At 43.9% G+C, this 24,427-nt stretch overlaps 1 protein-coding gene across 3 annotated transcripts in view; it reads right to left on the bottom strand.

The window, feature by feature from the left end:
• The window catches only part of SEMA5B (semaphorin 5B), a 276,934-nt gene extending 253,539 nt beyond the window's left edge, over positions 1–23,395 (bottom strand). For 2 of the 3 annotated variants that reach the window (XM_076342971.1, XM_076342975.1), the window contains exon 1: positions 23,314–23,395. The gene's annotated coding sequence lies outside the window, so the exon portion shown is untranslated. Of the gene's footprint in view, positions 1–23,279 lie in introns of all 3 variants that reach the window. The other variant, XM_076342972.1, reaches the window with a different exon arrangement.
• Positions 23,396–24,427: the final 1,032 nt, after the last annotated feature.

Genomic DNA, 24,427 nt, shown 5'->3' on the forward strand with positions numbered 1-24,427 from the left:
GATCCATATTCTCAAAACTCATCAATCCTAATCCTTTGTACGGAGAAATTTCTCCACAGACCGTCTCTCTTAGTGCAAAAGCTCAGGAAAATCAATCAATATATTACTTTTGTTATTTGCCACACACACACACTCCCCAGCTGTGGCTGCCTTGGTCCCCTCGGTGACGTTGCTTAGTGCCTACTCACACACAAGCCCAACACACCTTTCTCTGGAGATTTATTCTCCTCTGTAACTCACCATGGCAGCAAGAATATAAATTGCTCCAATTTGTAATCTGTCCAAGACTCGGGGGCTCAAAAGCAAAGAGCACAGAGGTATGAAATGGATGGATACTGACCATGATAAGACAGTTTGGATATCAGAATTACTTCATACCTTAAAGATAATGACTCCAGCAACATCCTACCCTTTGGCAGAGGAACTCAGCACATGAATTATGATTATCACCTTCAATTTTGTGCTGAAGATCTGGTCGTATCTGACTCTTCTCAACTTGTGAGAACCCAGACAATCACACCCCAGGTCGAGATCTGCAGAATGCTAGTCACATCCTCTTTAAGCCGTGACATAACAAGCAATGCTTTTCTACGCCATCAGCAGAGGTACTATTACCACGAATTCCTAGTGCCAGTGGTTTCTCTGTACACATGCTGACAGATGCAACTACTGTTGATCTATCAGTGAGCTCTTCACCTTCGAGAAGTCCACATGAGAAAGACAAAACCTTTTACACATCCATCTTTCTCAATTTGCCAGGCACACCAACAGGAAGAGCATGAAGCAACGCTGACTGGAGAGCAGATGAACACTGTAACATTGTGCTGCACAGGCAGTACCGTCAATTCCCGCAGCAGACACTCATTTGATCAAAAGTGGTTCTGCTGGCAATTTGCTTTTCTTGATCCCACAGAAAAAGAGTTTTAGTCTCTGTTTTAAACTTGACTTCTACTTGCTGCCCTCAGGAAAATCAAGGCTAGATAAATGATTTTCAAAGACAAGACAGTTTCTTTCTTTCAGATTCAGAAAATGATTTTGTCTTGATGAATAATACAGGCTTTATTCGTTTAACTTAACTCAGAGCTACAAAGCACCTCTGCTCTCTCCAGGTAACCAAGGACACATGCATTTTTAACACACCTGTCTCAAAATGAGTTTGCAGGGCAGGCAGTCAAAAAATCCATCCTGTAACTTGGATAATGAGATATGGAGCCATTCGAAACCGCTCAACATGCAGCTCCGTGCTGCCTCTTGGGCAGATTCACTTTATTAAGGAGGGCTACACTGTAAAGCATTTCTCTTTTGGGTGGTGTGGGGAGGGAAGTTATGCAAAACCAGTATTTTTAGATGCATCACGTACTTCTAGAGCTCCACAGAAACCTGAGACTTCTCCAGAAAGTATAAAGAAACATCATTGGTTACTCCACAACATCAAAACACAGATAATTTAACCAGAGAAAGTTACAGTCTCCTCTGAGTTTGTGGGATCTAACATCAATATTGTCTTGACACGACCCTATCTCTCTCATTTCTAATTCCCTCCTTGCACCCACACACCAAATTTCTCCTCTCCACACTCTAACCACTTGTGCTTTTGACATCACATCCCAGTGTGTTTCTACATCACTCAACATCTCCACCATTCGGTTCCCAAGCCAGGCAAATAACCCAGCCCCACATCAAAGCAACAAGTAGGAGCAGTGTGGAAACTGCACAGGTTTCAGTAATGGAAGACAGCAAGGAACAAGCAAGGTCTTATTGCCAAACAGTGAGGAAAATTAATGAGGCTTTCAAACGCCCAACTGGCAGTGTTAGTGCGTTAAAAGAATGTAAAAGAGGGGAAAGGACCATCTGCCTGCCAACTATGAGTACTCTCTGGCTGGTGCTAAAAACTCCACTGACTGCTGGGCTTGAAATTCAGGTATTAAAGTTTAAGGGATGTGTTCAAGACTTTCATGAAATGGATGTGATTTACACCAAAAGACACAGCCAGTGATGCTTTTTATCCTCTCTTACTTTTACTAGTATTTTTCCTCTAAATGGATTCTCTGGATCTTCAGCCACTGGTAAAACTTCAGGCTTCCAAAAGAGGATTCTTTCTAATTTACAATGAATCATAAAATATATGAAACAGGGGTTGATGTATAATTCCAGATTGCTGCTTGGTCGTTGAGCTGAAATAAAAGAAAATGGTAGCCTAATCATCAAGCTGAATGATGGCAAGGCTAGTCTAAAAAGGAGTATTTTCCTCTGAAACCCTTTTGCTCTGTGTCCAGATTCAGATCTGACACAGCCAAAAGGAAGAGCTCCTCTAGGATTTGGTGGTAGATGAGCCTATTTTAAAGCCTATTTTAAAGCCTATTTTAAAGATAAGGCACCATATGACACAGTAGTGATTAGTATTTGGTTTCTGAAGGCTTTACAATAGCACCTACAAGTGACATTAGAATCATAGAATCATAGAATCATTGAGGTTGGAAAAGACCTCTAAGATCATCGAGTCCAACCGTCGACCCAAAACTACCTAACTACCCCTAACTCACAGCTGGGAAGACTGAAGTATCTCAGCTACATTTGCACCATATATCCCTCACACACACACACCCATACACAGGTTGGGGAAAGCAATCTGTACCTCTCATGCACAAGCCTCCATTCAGAAGATGTCCTGACTTACCCTGACAAGCAAAATCACTCTCCTACGGCTACCACATGAACAGGTGTTAACATTCACATTAAAAAAAGGGGTTAGTGGCTTCCCACTGCATGCACTTATCTTGCTTCAAGACTGTGGTGCCACATTTTCAAAGGTATCCAGAACTACAGTTTTATTCAGAGCACATAAGGTGCACAAGTGGCTTTATCAAAGGACATGCCGGAGTCTGAGCTGAGCATTAATTAGTGGCACCGGAAGGTGTACATCTCCAGAGTGCAACCTGAAGCAGCAGAAACAGCCATGTATAAGAATGAAGCTTACACTGGTCATTGATCACTGACATGACATATGGTAACAACAAAGCTACCTACAAATACTGGAGAAGTGTAAAAATCTAAAACGAGTTAGTTGGGAGAAGGGGAAGGAAATTAAGGAAAGTTTAGGGTGGCTGTTAGACAGAGTTCACTACTGGTGGATGGTACACTTTCCCAAGGGAAGCAATAGATGCTTAGTTATTTAAAGCCAACAGCAGAAAATGCATTGTAGGGAACAATCCCACATTAGCAAGGGATGAACTGGATAGGCTGTCAGCCCTTTTCCAATTCTAATGAGCTTATGATTTACTAATAATTCTTCTTTGGGTCAAAAGGTCAAAAGACCCTCACCATTCTGCTTACTAGTCTCCATAAATATACGTTACACAACAGAGACAGCGTGAGTTCTCCCTGTACAATATGCTATATCTGTCACCTTGCAATTACTGAAATACCGTGCAGTGAAGCCTTTTCACCACAGAGATTTTACTTTCTAAATGATGCTGAGGGTTATTTTAACTAGAAATTCTCCTTGCACTTTGCAAAACAACAGAGCAGTTGCACCATGTTTCTCTGAGACTGAGTGTGCCTGGAAGCTATGACTGCATGAAGAAAACAGGTTGTGATTAAGATCTACTGAGATACCTGGAGCAATTCAGGGCTCTATCTACAAACACTGTTTGCATTCCTAGCAGCTGTAATGCACTTTCAGCTTAGCCTCCAAACTTCAAGACACCTTGCATCAGCCATAGACTACATGGTCTAGGAGCCCATCACACATCTCATACTGCTTCTGGAAGAAGACATGAGATAAACAAAAGACAAAGTGAGCAGTTTTATGTTCAGACAGGACAAAAGATGTGCTAAGAGTTGGAACAGTAGGAAGAAGCCAGTTATTGCAGGTGGGCTACAAGGAGAGGCATTTGGAAAAGGGCATTTCTGCAACTGTGGAAAACAAAGAAACTTGTCATTCTAGAATTAAAAGCCTAGGTGGGTTGCCAGAGATGAAGGAAACAAGGGCAGGGAAAAGGAACAAAAGGAAGAAGTTTTGCAAGGATTCAACTATCAGCCATAAATTGCCTGTGTTCAAAGGTTGACTCTGGCATTCAGAAGAGAAGCCAAGCACGGGGAGGAAGGGAGCAGAGATTGCATAAGGGCATTTTTTATTCTCCCTGGTTTTCTGACTTCTATTCTGCCTGAAAGGACAGAGTTAATGGGTTAGAAATCCTCTGAAAATCCTGTTTCTTTTATCTATCACACATCCCTAGAGAGATAAATTGTTGTCCAGAATGAGCTGGGATCTCGAAATACAAGGATACAGAACTGGAAGAGACCACATGAGCAACCAAGTTTTATCCCCTGCCCATTTATGGTGGTGGTTAAAAGCATAAAATTAAAATGCCTGCGCTAACACATTCCTAGCTTAGCCAGGCCGAGGTGAGGCCTGCTAACTAGGAAGAGCTGCAGGGCACGCAAAAGCACCAGATGTTTGCCTGCTGAATGACTAATCGTGCCCTCACCCTCAGTAAAGTGTTCGAGTGGCATGAAGAGACACATTCTTGGCTTCATAAACAGCTGCCGTTAGCATTCAGTTGAAAATGTCATTAAAAGTCTGTGTATTTCAGCCCAAGGTTGGAGTGGCTGAAAACTCCTTGTTCCCTCACCACCCCAACCAGCCCGTTGCGGAGGTTTTCTGGTGAAACGCAAACAGCTGTAATCACTGGATTAGGTACGGTTATGAAGATGAAAGCAAAGGACAACATCCAAGCACTACAGCCTGCAGGGACTGGGCAAAGGGAGAGAAGGGAGCTGCCAGCATCTCATGCAGGGCCGGGGAGAGCCCTGCCCTGCCGGGAGGGCAGCAACCCAGTCGACAGCAGCCCGGCTGGCGGCAGACGGGAGGTTGCCCACTTCTGACAATGCAGATGGGAATCAGGAAAGGAACAGAGGTTACAGGGCAAACAGCATGAGAAAGGTTGGAGCTCAGCCCATTTCCAGCCAAAAGAGCCACATAATTTACCAGCCTGTAAGAGAAGCAATTCGACTGAAGTTTGCTCTTGCCTTTGGGGGGATTTCTGACAGAGAAACAGAAGAGACCTGCCCTCCTGCATTCAGCAGAGCAGATCCATGACCTCTAAGACTACCTAACACAGCAGCACTTCCCTGCATCAGGAACCCATGAACTCCAGGCTACAAAACAGTCTTCATCCCTCTCAGCAAAGAGGGCAGCCAAGGCCAAAAGGCTCTTTCTGAGAAGCAGTGGTACTATGATCATTCTTTGCAGACTGGTGTCAATAAACAGCAACACCCTAGAGGTCGTTCTCTCTCCAGCAGGTATAACACCCCTAGCAGAAGAGGACAAGCACGGGGATCTGTTGTTACATCAGCCCTTCCTGATGGGAACAGGATGCCAAACAAGTGCGCTCTAGATTTTTTACTATAACTCCCTGTCAGACTGCCAAAGGTATTAAATAACAAATCTGCTTATTTTCAACCATGACCACAGTTCAGTGCAGCCAAGTGAAAACAGTCCATTGCAGGTGGACAGCATATAAAGCACTACACCCAGGCCCTGGAGAGGGCACCCTGCCCTTAACGACGTGTATTCCAGCTGTACCACAACAGATGTACAGTCCCCACTCAGCTTAAAAAAATACTGGCTTTGGTAAACTCACTAGTTTAAAGGTAAAATATGCTATTGGCTCTAACTTCAGTTGTACAACATTGATATGTTCCACCTTCTGTTAAAATATAATCTTGGTAGCTATCCATGTCTGATGCAGTAAGGAAAACCAACCTGCTTCTACAGACCACAAGTCTTGCTAAATGAGAGGGACTGTGAACTGGGCATGCCAGTAGGAGTGAAATGCAAAAACTTCTGAAACAGAAAAGATATGCAGTGTCCTCAAGAATACTTGGTTCAGATTAGAAGAGAGGACAAGTATCTTTGAAAGACAGCCTGATCCAAAGGAATTTTAAGACACCCTCCTCCTTTTATTTCAGTGATCTTTGGATCAGGCCCATAGCAGGAGGCTTGTAGCCAATTCATAGGCTTTAAACTCAGGAGGAACAAATACAGTAACTTCTCAAGTAACTTTTAGAGGGTAGTTCTAAACAGACAATTTGCTCCTGGCATTTCAGTCTACATCAAAGCTGGTGCCAACTGATCAAGTTGACGGGAATTCAGTGGCAGTTGGACCCTTGCAATGTGCACTTGTAGAGGAGAGAATGGAGAGCATCTTCATTTGCAGCCCATTTCAAAGTCAAGTTAGCTAGGGTATCACGGGAACATGGACCACTGACAAGAGAGCCTTGGCAACTCTTTTGTAATCTCTAGTCCTGAAAGGAAGCTCAACAATTGAAGCTAGTGTGCGAGCCTTAGTGCACCGGAGAGGTCTGGCTTTCAATTCGAATGCTGAGGTTTGGAGGATCATAGCCAACAGCAGCCACAGAGTCAGCAGCTTGTTTCCAGTTCGTGAACTCCATACACAAGCTGGATTTCCACTCCGGGAGGGCAAGGGGTGAAGGGAAATAATTCAAGTTATCATGCCTTTGGGGTCTATGTTTTTTTAATTTCTTTTTTTTCTACCCAGGCTGGCACATGTCACTAGGAGCAAAGCCAACACTAGCCACACAGTGTGTCAAGCGACTCGCCGCTGATCACTGCTTGTTACTGGGAGCACAGGTGTGGAGGAATCTAAGAACAGGGAATGCAAACTTCTTGCATCAAAGGAAATAAGGGTGGCTAATGCCAGCTGTTCTGCAAGTAATTTGGGGAATGAAGTGGAAGAGTTAGCAGCAGCTAACTGGTGGGAATCTAGTTTTTCTGCAAGCACTGCTCCAGCAGGGTGGGTTTCAGAGATAATGCTGCCAGTTTGAACAAGAACATCTTGTTTTTAATAGCACACATCTGTCCTTTCTGTTGTTTTGATGAAAGAAAGGGTCATTTCAAACTGAAATCACCAAATGGGAGCTGTGCTTCAGACTGATTTTTTCCTATGTATACAACTAATATGCAGAGATGGGAAACCATTTAAAATATATAGCACTTTTCAGGCAATCCTTTAAAACAATCTCTGATTAATTCTCACAACTCTAGAAAATGCTGTCTTTTTTTTTTTTCTTATGCATTATTACTTCACCAGAGAAATCTGATACTGACTTCCCATTGTTTGCCCAAGGCAATGACCGACCTGCTGGTAGGGATGAGTTTAGAAGTTAAAACTTACCAATTCCCAGGTTTGTATTTAAGCAATCACAGCACATGTCTCTTTCTCAGTCAATTCATGTCCCTTTCTAACTGTTAACACAGAGCAAAGCAGGTGACATTTATACAGGATTTGCTGACTCCAAGCAGTATTAATACTTGCAATTCTGTAGCTGGCCCAGACTAAGTGTTCCCAGAGCTTTACAAATCCCAGTGACCAAAGCCTCACAGCATCTCTGTGAAGTACTATTTGCTTTGTAAGGGGCCCGAGTAACGAAGCATGCAGTGTTTATGGGACATGCTCATATTCACACAGTAAGCCTGTAACAGGACTTGATGCTAGCCACGGATGCCACGTCATTCCCAGATGTTTCAGGAATGCTCCGAGTCTTTGACCTATGTTCAGCTCAAGAGCCCATTCTGCCCTTCCTTCAATTCAGTTTTCAGCCAGAAATATTCTCCACAAGAGGCACAGAACAAATGTAAGAAGACCCTGTCCAGTGATCTTGAACAACCTCATCAAGGTTAGACATCCACACACAGAAATTTTGTAGGGTGAAGGGACCAGTCACAAGACATTGTTTTGGTTCTCTAAACAAATTTTTGGGCTGTGTGCAGTGTAACGTGCATACCATTTAACCTTTTAACATTGTTAGTTGTAGGTGCCAATAAACTCAATAAGGGAACATTTGAAATCAGTCTAATCTAACTGTAAAATCGATGCTACCTGTCACAGCATGGTAAAATGCTAAGGCTCCAGCTGTACTGTATGGTTTCAACTCCTAACTATACAAAAACACACACAATGCTCTCTAAGATACTGCAGTCCCCCTAAAACAATTTTCATTAAATGCCTCAAAGAGCCAAAGAGATTGTTATCTGAAAACAAAGATAACAAAACAAAGCATTTAAACCACAAGGCACTTGGATTTCAGATGGATTCCCACTGCTATTTGTGTTCCAGAGACAGGTAGAGGTTCCACATGAGTGGCATGGCACAAGTTACTATCCACGGAGTACTTCTCATCCCAAAAGAACTTTTGGTCTCAATGAACAAAACAGATTACATGTACTCTCGTACTCATTCACAGTGGAAAGTTGAGGCAGAGAGCACTCATCAGACATCCTCTTGGAGTTGGTTTAAACTTCCTGTCCTGCACCATCTGACCTCTGCGTGAGTTAGAACTTCCTGCAAAAAGGAAATTATTGCCCAATAATCCAGGATGTAAATCTAAATTGCAATAGGTATTTCCTGCTAACTCCCCAAGCGGATACTGTATTACACAGTCAGAACATCTTCTTGTGGTTAAGAGGATTACACTAAACCACATAAAGGCACTCTTTAGTTATCATTCCACCACAAGCAGGAGATGCAACCACTGCACAGGTAGGCATACCTGCGCTAACTGACAAGGCACAGGCTGTATTAGTACTACCAACATCCTAGGTACTTACTTGGGCAGTTGATGCCTTTGTTTTTAAAATAAAGCCCTCAGAGCCATGAAGGAACAGCCCTTGAGCTTTCAGAGCTAAAGTGCATAGAGAAATAAAACTCTAAACCTGTTAGCTGCTAAAGATGTTTTTGTTTAAGCGACATACTTGTTCCTTCACAGTCCCATTATCTGACCAGGTTCAGCTACATCTAATAGCTCCAGTGAGGAAAAAAAGAAAACAGCAACTGTAAGAAAAGAGGATTTTTCTAAGTCAGTATGTGTGTGAGTGGGGATGGTTTTATGAATTTAACCCATCCAAAGAGAAACAGGCGCAAAGAGCTGTCCCCATTAACGTGGTATCACACAGCATCCAGTTGCCCCTCTCAGCTCTGACATTCCCGAGTCTCCTCCAAATGCCACCTCCGTTGCCTGCTATCCTGAAGCAAAGCCAGGAGGAAGCGCAGCACACGTGGCATGCTGCACTCTTAACAGCAGAAAGGATGTTTTGGCTGCTGACTCCACAGTAAACCATTTCTTTTCATTAAGGATATGTCCAAACAGTATTTCACTGGCAGACACGGTCTTCTGCTCAGACTCAAGATAGCCATTTACAAGCCTTGTTCACCTGCGTCCTTAATTGGGGCTCTCATTTGGCTATGGCCTCTTACCTCTCTTTCCCACATAAGAAACTCCAGCTCAGGGGAGGAAGTGCTTTAAACTCCAGCTAATTAACTCAGCAGGAGAAAGTCAGAGCTCAAAATCTACCCTCCCTATCAGAAACTCCTTACCCTGCAGTTAGGAAACATGAAGCTGCTGGCAACTCTTAAACACTCCTCCCACAGGAAATGTATTTCTCCCATAACTTCTGGGGAATTATTCCTATATAGTCTCAACATAAAAAATCCTGAAACAGTGACACCCACATATACACACACCTTCCTAGAGGCAAATGCAGAAACACTAAGGACATGCACATGGCTTTGCTATCGTACTTGTTCAGATGGCGCTTCCAACCTCCTAGATGAGTTGCGCAATGAAGACAAGGATATGCATCTGTGACTAAATTGTTCTGCTCTGGCACAGCAAGGCCAGGCAGCAGGACACCTGCACTCCTCTCTCAGCTCTGCCACTGACTGCATATCCCAGTCCTAAGCCACTAAATACCAGCAGCCAAATCTGAAAATGAGGTGCCTTGCTGGAGAGGCACGGCTCCAAGATCCCCAGTGTCTTTAACTCGCCGTGACTTCCATCTGCTTTGAGCTTTCAGGACACCCAAGACCAGAAATGCACAACCAGGTATCCAAAAATGGAGGCTGTACCTCATTAGCTGGTATGAAAAGCCATGTCCTCTGCTGTTCTACACGAGTAGCGTACAACCATATACATCTTAATACGGCTATGCCTATTAATGCTACATGGGGATGGTGCATGTGGGCCCTAATCTCTCCCTGTTTTGCTTTATCCTCCTCTAAAATGGAAATAATACCCACGCAGCATGGCAAAGCACTTTGTAATCCCCAAATGAAGGGTTCCGTAGGTGTGAAGTATTCATAAGATGTATTTATTTTCAAACTGTAGAAAAGCTTGCTGCTGTGTTCCCTGGCTGTATTGCACACCTCTCCGCTGTGCAGATCTGAAGCAGACATCAGGGAAAGGAATGCTGTGATAATCAACTCCAAATCCCGCAATCTATTTGTTCTACTAATTAAAGGAATATTTACTCAGGAAGCAGGTTTACACTAGATGAATAGTTTCTAAGAACAAATAGGATTTAATTTTGTATAGATGCAAGAAGCATACTACATATTAAGTACATTAATTTATGCTCACTAAAAATACAGGCAAAATTGGTGCTTGGCTATTCATTTTCTATGTTGGAGAAAAGAAAGGATAAGCAAGGGTTCACAGAGTTGTCTGCTTTAGAAGCTTATTTAAAAGTGATCTGCATTTTTTTCAAAAAGAACCAGAATAAGTCCTTTGCATAAGATGGTAACTTCATTTACTCACCACATTTTATAAATAAATTGTATTCTAGACTAAAAGAATAAATTTTACGGAATTAAGTAACAGAGCAAGAAAGAAGTGAAGCACCTTGAGCAAGGAATAGAGCAGGTTTTTAAACAATGACGTGATGCGTGAGTGAGGATGAGCAGGTTAAAGAAGTGCCACATAGGAGAGTTACAAAGAGAGTTCTTACATGAGCCAAGGCAGAGCAGGCCAGTGCTGAAGAGTGATGATACATGAACTTGCAGCATATGAGGCCCCTCCATTCCTGCGTTCTGTAGTGACCACCAGACATAGTGTGGTTATAGAAAAGCAAGAGGCAACCTACAACATGAGTTGTGTGGAAGAGTCTCTCTGCCAACAGCTGTTTTCTTTAGTAAACAAGATAGACCCCCAGCCTCCGGGAGGTGACAAACACTTGAGCAGAAGAGTAAAGAAAAGGTCTTGGTGGGGCTTCAAACAGTGAGATGGCAACTTTGAACTGAATCCATGGATTACAGCATACCGAGTGTATTGCTTTAGTTACGGAAAGAGCTGACAGAAAAAAGCAACACAATATTTTGGTATCAAACTAATTTGTCAGAATTATTCATTTGATGACACTGTGGATAAAAAAAAATGTATTTTTTAACAGTTACCATAAGTATTCATAAGGTATCCATCAACAGGATTTGGCCTTGCTTTATAGGAAAAAATAATTTCCCAGAAAGGGCAGGGACTATTTCAAGGCCCTTCTGCTTTAACGTGAAAAATTCATCATACTTCTGCTGTCAAACAAGAAAAAGCGACTGTGACTGCAGGACTCTCATTCACTGCCTCCCTCTACGAGCTTAGACAAGTGACTCAACTTCTCTTTGCCTCAACTTCTTCCCTGGCAAAAAGGAAATTTGTTCACTTAGGGATCATAAAGGATGATGCAATGGTTTGCTATATTACAGCTGGATAAGGCACAAAATAACACAACAACTTTTTTGTAAATTCTTCTGTCTTCTACATGTGCTACTAAATATAGCGGAGCAAGACAATTCTAGTTGATTCTTGTCTTTCTTCTTACCGCTGCCTTTCATTTTTTGCACAAGCTTCCTCCCTTTCCAATATCCTTGAAAAACAAGAAGAATTTACTGGCATCCCACCACACTTCAATGTGCTGTTACCACCTGGTTTCATACCACCCAGAAAGCTGGCTTTTCCCATTTGCTCCTGTGCTTGCAAGTATGTAGAAGACTTCAATTCTCAAAGTTACAGACTTTAGCTTACAAGTGAAGTTTTTAGGAGTGTTGCTGAAATGGAATATAGCTAGTCTCGTGCGTGAAAATTCAGAGATTAATATATTTTAAGCACATGTCCAGTTCCTATCAAGGTTTAGCTACTGCTGAGTTCAGCTGAGCCTGTGTTCAGCTGAATGGTGGAGGTATAGTTGATGCCACCTGAGGTCAGGGAATGGACTAGATGATGCATCAAGATCTGTTCTGTGAAAGTCTGGCTGCCGATATATTAAATTAGTGTCTGACTGTTTATCAGATGCAGTTCAATATTTCATTACAATGTTTAAATCTCAGTCTTTAAAAAATACAAACCAGAAATTTAGAAGGATATGGGAGAAAGGAAACACAACCTTTGAAACCCTTTGTGAAACAGAGGGGCCAGCAAAATACAAAGTGCTTTGTAGCATTTTGGAAATTAATAGCAGCCCATTTTTATCAAATAAATGCTGTTGTATCTGAAACAACACAGATTGCAGACACATTTGTAGCTTTCTGTCTTACAGAGAAGCCAAAGTTTTCGGGGAAAGATCTTCCTACATCAATCTGCTTTGAAGTGCTTCCTACAATCATGATAATCTGTTCCAGAAACTGGTCATAATAGAAAACACCATTTCAAAGCAGTCTACAAAGCACATGTCTAAAAATGCTTTCAGTTACACCTCAATTGCAAGTATGCCACTGAGCCACTTACTTACTTTTTCATCGGGGAGGGTTGGCTGTGATAAGCACGCGTTTTTCCTCATCTCCTGCCTTTTAATCATGTCTGTCAAGTCATTGTAACTGACAGACATGTTAGCTCTGCTATTCAAAACACGTAAGAGATGCCTGAATTATCCTGTTGCATTTTAAAGAGGTACTGTCAGGTTGAAAACCTGGGGCCAACTCATGCAGCCCTGACTCAAGTACTATGCCAATTTCAAAAGCAAATAGTCCTTGGATAAGAACTGCAAGATGTGAACTTTTTGGGTTTTCTAAATGAAAAATCCAATTTTAACTTACATAAATGGAACTTTTGCTACTGATGTCCCTTGGTGCAGGATCAGGCCCTTATCTCTTCTACAAATATCTTAGACCATTAGAACTGCAGACATCAGATTATTCCCAATTCTTTACACTATTAATTTAAACACCTGATTCTACCAGGTAGAAGTCTGCCATGTAAATAATCCCACTGGCTCAGGTCTTTGTGATAATTTCACTGAAGCACTTCAGTAGTTCGTTTGGTCCATTTGTGGAGAAAGGTCTTACTCAACCCAAGTAAAAACTTCAGAGGTTTTTTTTCCTTCCTCAGTTGAATCAGCTTGGGAAAGGAAAAAAAAAGCAAGCCTCATTATTTTACTTCTGTTTCTAATCAATTACTTCTGCATCTCATGCTCAAACATTTGGGAAGCTTAAAATTCAATAGAGATCTTCTTGTTTTGGGTTTTGTTTTAATTAAAACTGGAAATGCTTTTCTTGGTGCTGGGTTTTGCAACATCATAATCTCGCAGATCTAATTTTGGAGAGTGCCACTGGACCAATACCATCCCTATGCAATCCCTTCCCATAGATACAAACTTGTTCTTGAGTTTTTGGGCTCATACTACTAGTCCTCAGTCAAGCACAACCGCAGCTCTTCAATGAGGCTGCACTAGTATATCTGTGAGTAGAATTGGGCTCTTGCACTTTTCATGGATGTCCAAGTCCTTTGACAGCTTTGTAAATGGATAGCAGAGTAGGCTGCCAGAAAACAAAGAGTTTTCATTAAATGATAACATCTTTCCAAACTAAAAACAGAAATTGTATTACTTATGGGAAGATTCTAGTCCTCTCAGATCACAAGTATCACAGTTAAGGTTAGTGCAGCCCAGCCGTACACTAGTGTAACTTTTGGAAATAGTTTAAAGAGTGTTTGCCTTGTGTTAGCAATCAAACACTCAGGCCGGTAAATTCTCATCCACAGGTTATTTCACTGAAATGACTAACACTTCATGCATTTGTACAGATTGCAAAAGTGAGTTTTATTCTGCAGGCTCAGATCTTACACTTGCAGGAATGGAATGGCTTCCTCACCAGAAATTCAACCTGAACTCTGCCCTCAGTTAGTTTGAAGCGTGTCTTTTCTTTTTGCCTGCATCGCAGTGCTCCTGAGAGAAAGAGAGAGTCTGGTTATGCCCAGGCAAAGTGCAGACAGATGTTTTGACATTTCCCCGCAGAGAGCTCCTCTGATACAAGGCTGCTCTGATTTACAAGCAGTGCTGCTGCTGCAGTCCCTACCCACCTCCCAGCCATCCTCCTCTGCCAGTAAAAACCTGCTGTTGCCTTTTACCACTACAGCTACTCCAGTTCTTCACCAGGCATGTATCACACCAGGCTCATCATGCCAAGAGCTTCCTATGCCACTATCCCTATTTTCTGCCTTCCAATTTTGCAGTCCTTATCTCCTGCTGTCTATCTGCTCAGTTCTGCTCTGCAATCTCTGCTGTTCCATTTCTCTCAAACCTTTGCAGCTGTCAGCACTACTGTCTTCTTTGGCCAGTAGCATCCTTAGAAAGCGTTCGGAGAAGAGCCACCAGGCAATAAGGATTGAAAAAACACAGAAGAAGCTGGTATCATACTGAAATATCACACAGGAATTAAGAGATTATTTGATTGCAGTTCACAAGTACTTCCACAGCAAGAAAATGTGATGCTCTGCTCTCTAGATGAGAGCATAACAGGACCAAGAACCTAGCAACTGAGAAACTAAGAGGCAACATAATTGCAAGGGCTGTTGAATTTTAAACACTTAACCAAGAATTGCAGGATGTTCTCTTGCTTCAGAAATATTTAAATCAAAATTGGATGCTTGTTTAGAAGAGTTGACCAGCTTGAATATGAATCAGCTCAGGGAAGTTCTGTGCCTTCAGGGAAGACAGATAAAATGACTGAAAGCACCTCTCTGGAGTTACCGTCCATCACTGTGGGAAGAGAGACTAGATGGGGAAGAACCCCAGGAATCAAAAGTAAAATGTAAACTAAAGGGTTAAACGCTAAAAACCTGGTCCACATGAGTTCTCTCACAAGTCAATGATGTTCTTCATTTGAGTAAAGACCAAGTGACCATAGAAAAGACTGCTTCCCTAAAGTATATCATCTGCAAATCTGCCAATGAGTTTTCAATGAAAAATTAAATTTCGATTTGTCATTCTTGATACACTTTGTGTTTATGAGACTAGGAATCAAATATAACATTGGGAATAATCTTATCCAGTCATCGCCTTAACTAATTTAGCATTTTGGATGCCTTAGCTTATGAACTTTACAGAGAGATTCTTGGCAAGGAAGGATGGCATTGTAACTTCAGCCTTCTTAAAATTAACTCACACCAGCTATTCTCAGTAGTACCATCATCTGCAAAACTGTGCTCAAATGAAGAATCAATAAATAAATATGAAGAAGAAATTTAGGGAAAAAATGAAGTGCTATTAGCATTCCAGGAGTATAATAAACTCATAATTCTCCAAGGCAAAGCAGTGAAGCCTGGATTTGCAAAGCAACCACAGACAAGGAGGTGTGCAAAGCTCATTCCAAATATAAGTTGCTTTCATATTTCAAAGACCCATTAGAGGGAACACATAGCATTAGCAATATCATGGTTTGTATTTCTGATGTACAGTCCTAGATAAATACAGAAGGTATCCAGTAAATTACTCTCTCAGGAACAATTTCTGTGGGTTAAGGGGGGGGGGAAATGTTAAATTTTAAAGATGTTAATCACTTGCTTTTGTTTTAATTCAATCTATATAGATGCATGTCCGTGTGCGCATATAAAAATACAAAATATAGGAATGATCCCCAGTTCATCTTCAAAATGTTGGGACCAATTGTGCACATGCGATCAGGGTACTTTTTTTACCAAACTGTAGTCACACTAGCTTGAACTGAACTGCTTAGGTGAGTAAAGGATTTGCACGATCAAGTACCTACTGGCAATGTTTAGCAAGGAGATAAATGCATAGTCTTGTAAGGCACAAGTCTAGGGCTCTGATGCAGGAAAGCAATGAGATGAAACTTTTAATTCATAGGATTTAACTACATATTTAGAATTAAGTATGTGAATAAGTGTTTTCAGGGGTTATAACCTTGCCTCTGCCAGTAATGCACTCTATGACCTTGAGCAAGTCACGTAAGACCAGACTTTTCACAGACCTCAAAGTCCAATTTGTACTGATTTCAGTCGCTGGCAATCCTACCTGGCGCCTATCTGCATCGTTATGTTTCATGATATCTTTAACAGATGAGAACAAAATTCTCCAGGCCATAGTCCTTTTATGCCTCAGTTTCTCTCCCTGATGATTATTACTTCTGACTGCTGAGCATGGTTGTTAAAACAGAAATAAGGGCAAGTTGTACTATTATATCACTTGATTATCCTCACAAAGCAGGAACTGTGGAATTCTTCATAATTTGTATCATGTGTTACTTGACATCATCCTTCATCAGCATTAGAACAGCGCATAGTTACAGGGCATAGTCCTATTTTGCTCATGTTGAATAAAGTATGTATCTTTATCCTACCACAAGCCACTAATGATATTCTTTCCTCTGTTTTTTATTTTAAGTAGGTGGTTACTAGCTGCAATTACAACTAAAAGCTAAGCTGTCTTAGACTGGAGGAGCTGGACACAGGCAGAAACTGAGTCCTAGTTTTGTATTTTTAATGAAAATGCCCTTCATATGTGGAGTGGACCCCAAAAAGGTCAGAGTGTGAAATATTAAGTGATTTATAAATATAGACTGATTGCCCTGTCCAAACCATGTGTTTGAAAATCTCCTTCTGGCAGACAATCATCTTCAATCAGGAAGACAGAGCAGAGAAAGGAACGTGAGGCAGGGCAGGGGGATCTGTAATCACTCTAACAAACTTTTGAGACCTAGCCAATTTCTCCTTCCCTGCATTCTGTATACAGGCTCCAAAACGCATCTCTCTCTACATTCTTGAATTTACTATATTATCCTGTCAAACTGAATTATCCAGAGTGAACTTCCTACCCCTTCCTTTCTTGTCTTCCTATTTTTTTTCCCCTCATCTTTGATCTATTGTAAATCAGCATTGTAGGAGATAAATAAGGAACCTTTAGCTGAAACAGCAGGCTAAACAACTTCCACGTGGCCAGGAAACACAGCAAAGCAATTAAACCTGCCCAACAGGCCATCCGTAGTCAGCATCCTCTTCCCTTAAGAGGCTGGCCCCAAAGTATTCCCAGATTTAGTTCCTAATCCTACCTCTGAGTTGTGCAGATGGTCCCAGTGCCCACTCAAAACCTCTTTGAAGTTACTAAGAATCTACACAGCCAGGTAAGCTCGTTGGCCCCAATTCTGTTGCAAGAATGAGGATGTGGCCAAGGTCTCATCGAAGTTTCTTTCCTGCCCCTTGAGAAGACAGGCAATATCTTCTTCTTTCTCACGTAACTAGTCATAACTGTCACAGCCATGTTTTGGAAACACTAATTTGATCTCTGAGTCAGGACACTTTCATACCATGTAAGAAATTTTCATTCTGTTATCCTTTCAAATAAAGCTAAAGCTATTTTTTCATTTTTACTCTACATCAGCAACCTGCACAAGGTTTGCACTTGAAATGAAAAATACTACTTTTAAAATGACAAACACTGAACACAGGACATTCGTTACCACTAAAAAAAGCCCTCTCTGTCTATGGAGGAGCATAATTCATTCACTGATACATGCACCCACATTTTCTCCAGGGAGTTTCACAAATTCACATGCACTCCCAGCACTAAATTTTGCATTTTAATCTAGGCATTAGCTATAAAAGATGTGTAAAATCTTATGCAGTCAGACAGAAGCTGTTCCCTATTGGCTACATAATAAGCATCTTAGGTGGCTCCAGGGTATAAAATTATTCCAAAAGGGGTGTGGAAAAAATTACACCACATAAATTGATTCCAGATCCACCTGTTCCAGGTGCCAGCAAATATATTTTGTTAAAGCCATCTGCTTGTCTTAAAAGCTAGCAGTTTTTGAAGACTATGGCACAAGCAATCTGCAAAATATACAAACTTCAGAAGCTACAAACCCTTAAACGGCAAATGGCTTATAGATCATCTACATGGGACTTAGCCTGGCTGTTCTGCAGGACTGCAGACAGCATCTCTGCTTAACATCTGAGCATATCCAGCATCAGGGTATGTCCTCCATAGCACAGAGGGTTCACGGCTAGTGGAGGATCTATTTGGCATCACCAGATCCTCACACGCTATTCCCAATTACGGAGGCTGCCTCATAGGTTTGAAGTTATGATTAAGCTTTTGAGTGCAGCACAATATTTGGCAGAGATAAAACTTATGACTATGGTTCTTCTCTGCGGGTTGCTACGTCCCAGCTGGTCACGTGTTGCTGCACAATGGATAAAGTCAAACCTTTGAAACTGGCAGTCTGCAATTTATTTAGCTTCCAGCAACAGCCTAATAGGGAGTATGTTATATATTGAGACTAGCAAGCCCATAAGCATTTAGCCTGCCTAACAAAACAGGTGACCCACAGAGGTCAGACACTGCTACAGTTTGTGTTTATCAGGGTCTGATCATGTAGGGTGCTGTTTCCCGGAGACACGTTAACAAGAATGAAGAACATGTAGCACCTTGTAAGATCAAGCTCCTTCACAGCTGCTTCTAGGAAGTGCTGTGCTGTGCTGTCTCCACAAATGGCCCCTTACTGAAAAACAATGAAATTACACAGATGATTTATAAACTCCCAAGGTGTTCCAATTGATTTGGGGATTAAGACTAGTAATCAGCATGTTTACTTATGATCTCATTTAAAGCTCACTAAAAAGTAAATAAAGAGCACCAGTCCTTAACCAGCACAGTGCTTTGGTATATGCTTAATTATAAGCACATGAATAGCCCTGTCACCAATTCAGAGTCATACTCTGTAACTTGGTAACATCCTTCACATGCAAATTACCTCCCAGACTTACTACATTCCGAAACAAAACAAACCCATTTGGTTTGTAGATACATATTTGATAACAGTAATACTTCCAGAGTATCACCACTCATACACTCATCATCAGAAAATCACTTTGAGTGATTTTGTGCAGACCTTAAAAATTTGTGCTTTATATGAGTGCTGAAGCAGAGGTAACTTTGGGAGTTGCAGCACTGTAGTCAAGGAGACCTTGCATACTGAAAGTCACAGTTGTACTGTCGGAGCTCTGCTGCACTTTGCTCACATGGTTTGAGCCTGGGGTAAGGAATAACTGTTATCATGCAGTATTTTTTTGGACAACAATGAGAACTGAGGTGAAATAAATACTGAGACTAACTGTGCTTGAAGAATAATCTCCAGCAAGCAAGGCACCGTCCACACAAGTTGCAGGCTCAAATACCTATCGAAGTCTTGTATCTCACATTCAGACAGCTCCCGCTGAAACTAATGAAAATTGCCACCATGGACAGAGATGGTGTAAGTCCTGGTACTGGGCATGCTGGAGGAGTCAGCAGCCCACAGTCTAAAAGCAAGACGAACAATCCCTACAATAAGACTAGCTGACACACTCACTTCAGTGAGTTGTTTTTTTCCTCCTTAAAAAGAAAAAAAGGCAACAGAACAATAACAAAGAACTGTTGACTTGATCCTCAAAGTCAACAACACTCATATTCAGACGCAGCCATTTCAAGGCACAGCAGGGACAGCGCTGTAATACTCCACGGTTTGCCTCCTGGACTAAATCACAAAGATTCAACCTAAAATAGTGGCAGCTCACCTTCACAGTATTCAGTCTGTAAAAGGTAAGTCCATCACTTAAGAATGACTTTGCAATCTCAGCATGACTTGATACTACCTATCTGCTGCACAACGAACACCAATGAATTTCACCCCTAGAGAACTGTTTTGAATTGTCTCCACCACTATCTGCAGATGATTAAATTTCCCTTTTTCAGTTTTACACCAGAAATGATCCGGTTGGGCATGATCTGAAGCGAGGCAAATCCAGTTGCAGACTTCACACTAGACTGTACCTCAACTCTGGCTCTTGGCACTGCCCTGACAGTGGGACATCTTCACATTACTACGACGGACTCCTTATTCCTCACCACTTCCCCTCTCTCGGGGCCGGTCTGCACTTGCCACTGCAGCTCTTGCCATGAAGGCAGTGAGCAACACTTAGGAGACCTGACGAAGCTGGAGTCCAGTGCATGGCTTCCCGATGACAGACCCTCAGCAAAATTGCCCATGGCTCTCAGTAAAAAATGAACTAAGAAATGCTAATCTAATGATTCCAGGCATATAAATAAATAAAAGGTGAAAAGGCTTTTAAATGCATTCTAAAACCAATATTTTATAAGATGGATCAATATATTTCTCTAGGCTGGAAACAAATGAGTTCTCAAAGAAAGTTAAATTTAGAGAAGAAAATGTTTGGTTTTCTTACTATGGAAAACAGTGATGACAATTCCTTGGAGGGCATTTATATGAACAGCAATCCAAAGCTAGGGCTTCATCATGCTCTCCCTAAAATCAGTGGAGTAAGAACAGGTTAAGGTTACTGCTGTCAGCCTACTTAATGTGAACAGAAGTAGCTTTGCAATCATACAGTATTGTCCTTAATTTCCAAGCTTTCACTGGTCAAACCAGCATATGGAAGTGATGCAACCATGAAGTAAAACAATGACAGCTTTGATCCTTCATCTTTTATGCAGTCAATTACCCTCTCTGATGTCTTTTTAAGGAATCACCTGAATAAGGGCTACCGGATAACACCCTAAATTCCCAGATGCCAGTAGATACAGCACACATCAGTACTCAAGGCAGAAAGGCAGCCGCGCAGCGGATTGCTTTGTGCTATTGTTTGATACTGCCCCCTTTTGCCAAACAGCAAGTCAAATCGCCTAGACTTCACACAGAAACTTTTCGTGTCAGGTATTCGTTTTCAGGAAAACATATTCATGCAGATGGTCTTATTTAACCCTAGCGTGACTGCTCACATGATTATTAATCCTGGCTAAAACAGAAATACATTGTTCAAGCCATGTTTAATATCACAGAGTGAGACTGCTCTCCAGGAACATTTCCTCTAACAAGAATCCATCATGTCTCAGCCTAAGTCGAGCAGAACTTTCACAACTGACTCCAAGGTAAGAAGCAAAGACCATAAAGTCTGGGAGTATGTTCCCCCAAGTCAGCTGTCTGCCTGGAGAATAAAGGGCAATCATACTGGACGACCAAAGCCATTTTGTTTGGGCACTAGTTTCATCTTACTGCAAAGCAACTAAAATCCCATGGCACCACTTGAATCGAGTTTCTATCAGGCTACACACGTTACTGCTGAACCCTTCCCCATGCCATCTTTTTGAGTCTATATGAACTGATCAGGGCCACCTTGTTAGAAGTCATTCCCCACACAGACCCTCATCCCCTACATCTCTCTGTTCAAGTCTTTTGTCTTCTGGGGTTGTGCTTTTTCACTCGCTGGAGTTTGCACATTTTCTCCTCCCTGGTTGCCCCAGCTCTTTGCGGGAAGGGAGGGAGGTCACGGAGGGCAGCCACTGCCAATTCCATCAGCCTAACGGGCTGGGGGGGACGCACAAAGCAAATATCTATATTCTGAATGGCAGGATCTCTCTCCCCCCCATAATTTCAGGATTAATGTGTCCCTGACAGGGGAGGACAAAAACTTAATTTCTCTGAGGAAAGAAAGCAAGATAGAGAGAAAAAAAGGAGAAATTGCCTCCACTTCACTGAAAACGCAAGAGGCATAACATAAAATGCAGAGAGCCCTTACTATAGCCTGCCTACTGCAGAGTCTACTTATCATCCAATCCAGTCTGAACAGAAAAGTTTTAGTCCAAAACAGAGAAAAAATGAAAAAAGATATGGATGATTCAAGTGGCTGTTTAAAAATGAAATCTCTATTAAAAAATGTGGTTGAATATCAGCAGGATTTTTCTTTTTCCCATTGCCCTCTCTGCAGTTTATGACCAGTTTTCTCCCTTGGGTGCTCACAAATCACACATATAATCAAGAGAGCACTTCTCTGTATGAGTAGCTTGTTCCAGCTACTCTCACTCCTCCTCCTTGCCTTCACTCACCCGGGATCTCTACTGATCTCAAACAGCAGTAAGAATCAAAGCCCATTATAACTTTTAGCTTAGTTGGTTTTTATTTTGCTCACAGTGCAGTCGGCTTGGGGTCTCAGCCTACCACTGAACCCATCCAGAGGCAGAGAGAGCTAACCTCTTGCTGCTCAGACTGTAATTTAGGAAAAGAAATATTTTCTGTAATGAGAGGGAACACTTGCACAACAAAAAATTAAACTTTACTGTGATCCCAAACCGATATATCCATACATAAATAGTTCAAGGTAAAAAAAGAAAAAAAATTTAAAACCCAACCAAAACTAAAAACAAAAAAACCCCAGGACCTGGCATGTTTGGAGACCTTTTTTAAGGACAGGAAATTATCTGAGTCTAAACTGAGCCAACAAAGGACAGTGAACCTTTAGGACATAGATACTCCTCTATACTTAACACTCCACCTAAAAGCCCATGAACAGACAGGTTCAGTACCGACTTGGCAAGCACACCTTTTGTTTGTTTCCTCTGAGGCATAACAGTAAGCGTGCTCCCGGGCAGCACCGGGGAGCAGATGGTAGTGTTGGAAAATACAGATCTCCAACTTTTGGTGTGGGTGTTGGAGCTGGATCGACAAAGGTTGTTTCTGGGAATCCTCTCCCCCCCCCCCCCCCGCCAAGTTCCTAACAATACACGGAGCTAAGGAGCCGCACAAGGCTCTCTGCTTCCCTCTCCCCTTCGCTTTTGATCTCCATCAGGACGTGAGCTGAAATTTAATGGGCCACCCCTACCACAAAGACAAATTACCATCTGAAAAAAAAATCATTAATATCCCTCCGTCTAGGCTATCCGGCTTCCCACCACTGCACCCCCTTCCCTCTCGCCACAGCCCCGCTCAGCGGGTTTAGGGAGAGCTGGGAAGGCGGGGGGGAGAGAAAGAGGAAAGAAACCACCGCCGCTGCCACCTCCTAGCTAACGTCGTCTCCAGCGCTGCCGGAGTGCAAAAACAGCGACAAAAAAAAAGCCCCTTTCGCTCCACAGCCCGCAGAGGGGCAGGAGGACGTCGCACCGGGCGCCGTGCACAAACACACACCCACGGCCCGCAGGGTGCCCCCGGCCCCTCCATCACCCCGCGGCGCTGCCCCGTGCCGGCCGCCGCAGGGCTGCGCCGGGGGCGGCGGAGCCGCGCAGCAGCCCGGGGCTCCCCACCTCCCCGGGATCCCCATCCCAGCGCCGCCCGCCCGCCCCGACCCCCCGCCAAGTTGGGAAGTTTGCGCGCCCTCCGCCCCGCGGCCGGGCTCGCCGCCCGCCCCCCGGCCCGCCGCCGTGCTGCGCTTACGGGGTGGTCGCCGGGCTCCCGCTGCGGGACTCACCGGCACATCGTGCTCCGCCTGCCGCAGGAGCGGGGGCAGCCGTGGCGCGGCTCGGCTCGGCTCGGCTCGGCTCGGCTCGGCTCGGCGGGGCTCGGCGCGGGGCGAGCAGGGGAGCGGAGCGGCGGGTCTCCCCAGCCCGGCGCTTAGGGAGCGCCGCCTCGGGCCATGCGAGCGGCTGCGGACAGCGTCCCCGCGGCGCGGCCGGAGTTGGGACCGAAGTCCTCCCCTGCGCTCCGCTGTCTCTTCCAGGCGGCTCCTATCAGCACGGCTTCAACTCGTTCCATCGGAGACCGGGGGGAGGAGGAGGAGGAGGCGGAGGAGGAGGAGGTAGGGAAGGAGGAGGAGGGAGCTAGGGGCTGGCAGCCCCAACTCGCACTGATGTCAACTAATATATTCAAAGTTCAACAGGGCATTTCTTCGCAGGCAAATCTCCCTCGCCGCCCTCCCCGCTGCTCGCAGCCGGCCACCCCCGGCCGGCGGGGGGTCCCGCGGAGCACGGCGGCGCTCCGCGGCCGGACCCCTGCGGAGGGGGGGTGGCGGGGCTGGCCCGGCGGGGTCGAGGATAGGGGGATGGCACACTTTTCGGGCGGGCAGGTTCAAGTGCCGCCGGCGCGGGGAGGGCTGAGGGTGGAGGAGAGGCACCCGCCGAGAGCGAGAATAAGAGCCAGCGGCGGAGCGATGTTTGTATTTAAATCCGCCTCCTTCCCTCCCTGCTGGAAGGGGCAGGGCCGGCTGCGTTGCTGTAGCTGTGGTTGGGATGGGAGCGGGGCGCAGGGGAGCCGCCGGGCTGGGACTTGGAGTCGCGCTGCGGGCCCTCCGGCCGGGCTTCGGGCTGCAGAGCTGCCGTGCAGACCCCGCGGCAGCAGCCGCCTGGAGACGCCGCCCGGCAGGGCTTGCAGCGAGCCCCGGGCGGAGCGCGATGTCCCTGCCCGCCGCTGCTCCCCTCACCCGGGGCCCGGGGCTGTGGCTGCGTCTCCCCGTCGCGATGTCCCCCTGCTCGTCGGGGGGAACGGGGTCGAAAAGAACCTGGGGAAGGAAGCGGCAAAGTTTTCTCATGCCGAAGCGCAGACGGCGGCGGAAAATTCGCGGCGAGGCGCCTACGCGGAGCGGAGCG

This window comes from Aptenodytes patagonicus, chromosome 6 (genome assembly GCF_965638725.1).
Source record: "Aptenodytes patagonicus chromosome 6, bAptPat1.pri.cur, whole genome shotgun sequence".
Classification (NCBI taxonomy): Eukaryota; Metazoa; Chordata; class Aves; order Sphenisciformes; family Spheniscidae; genus Aptenodytes; species Aptenodytes patagonicus.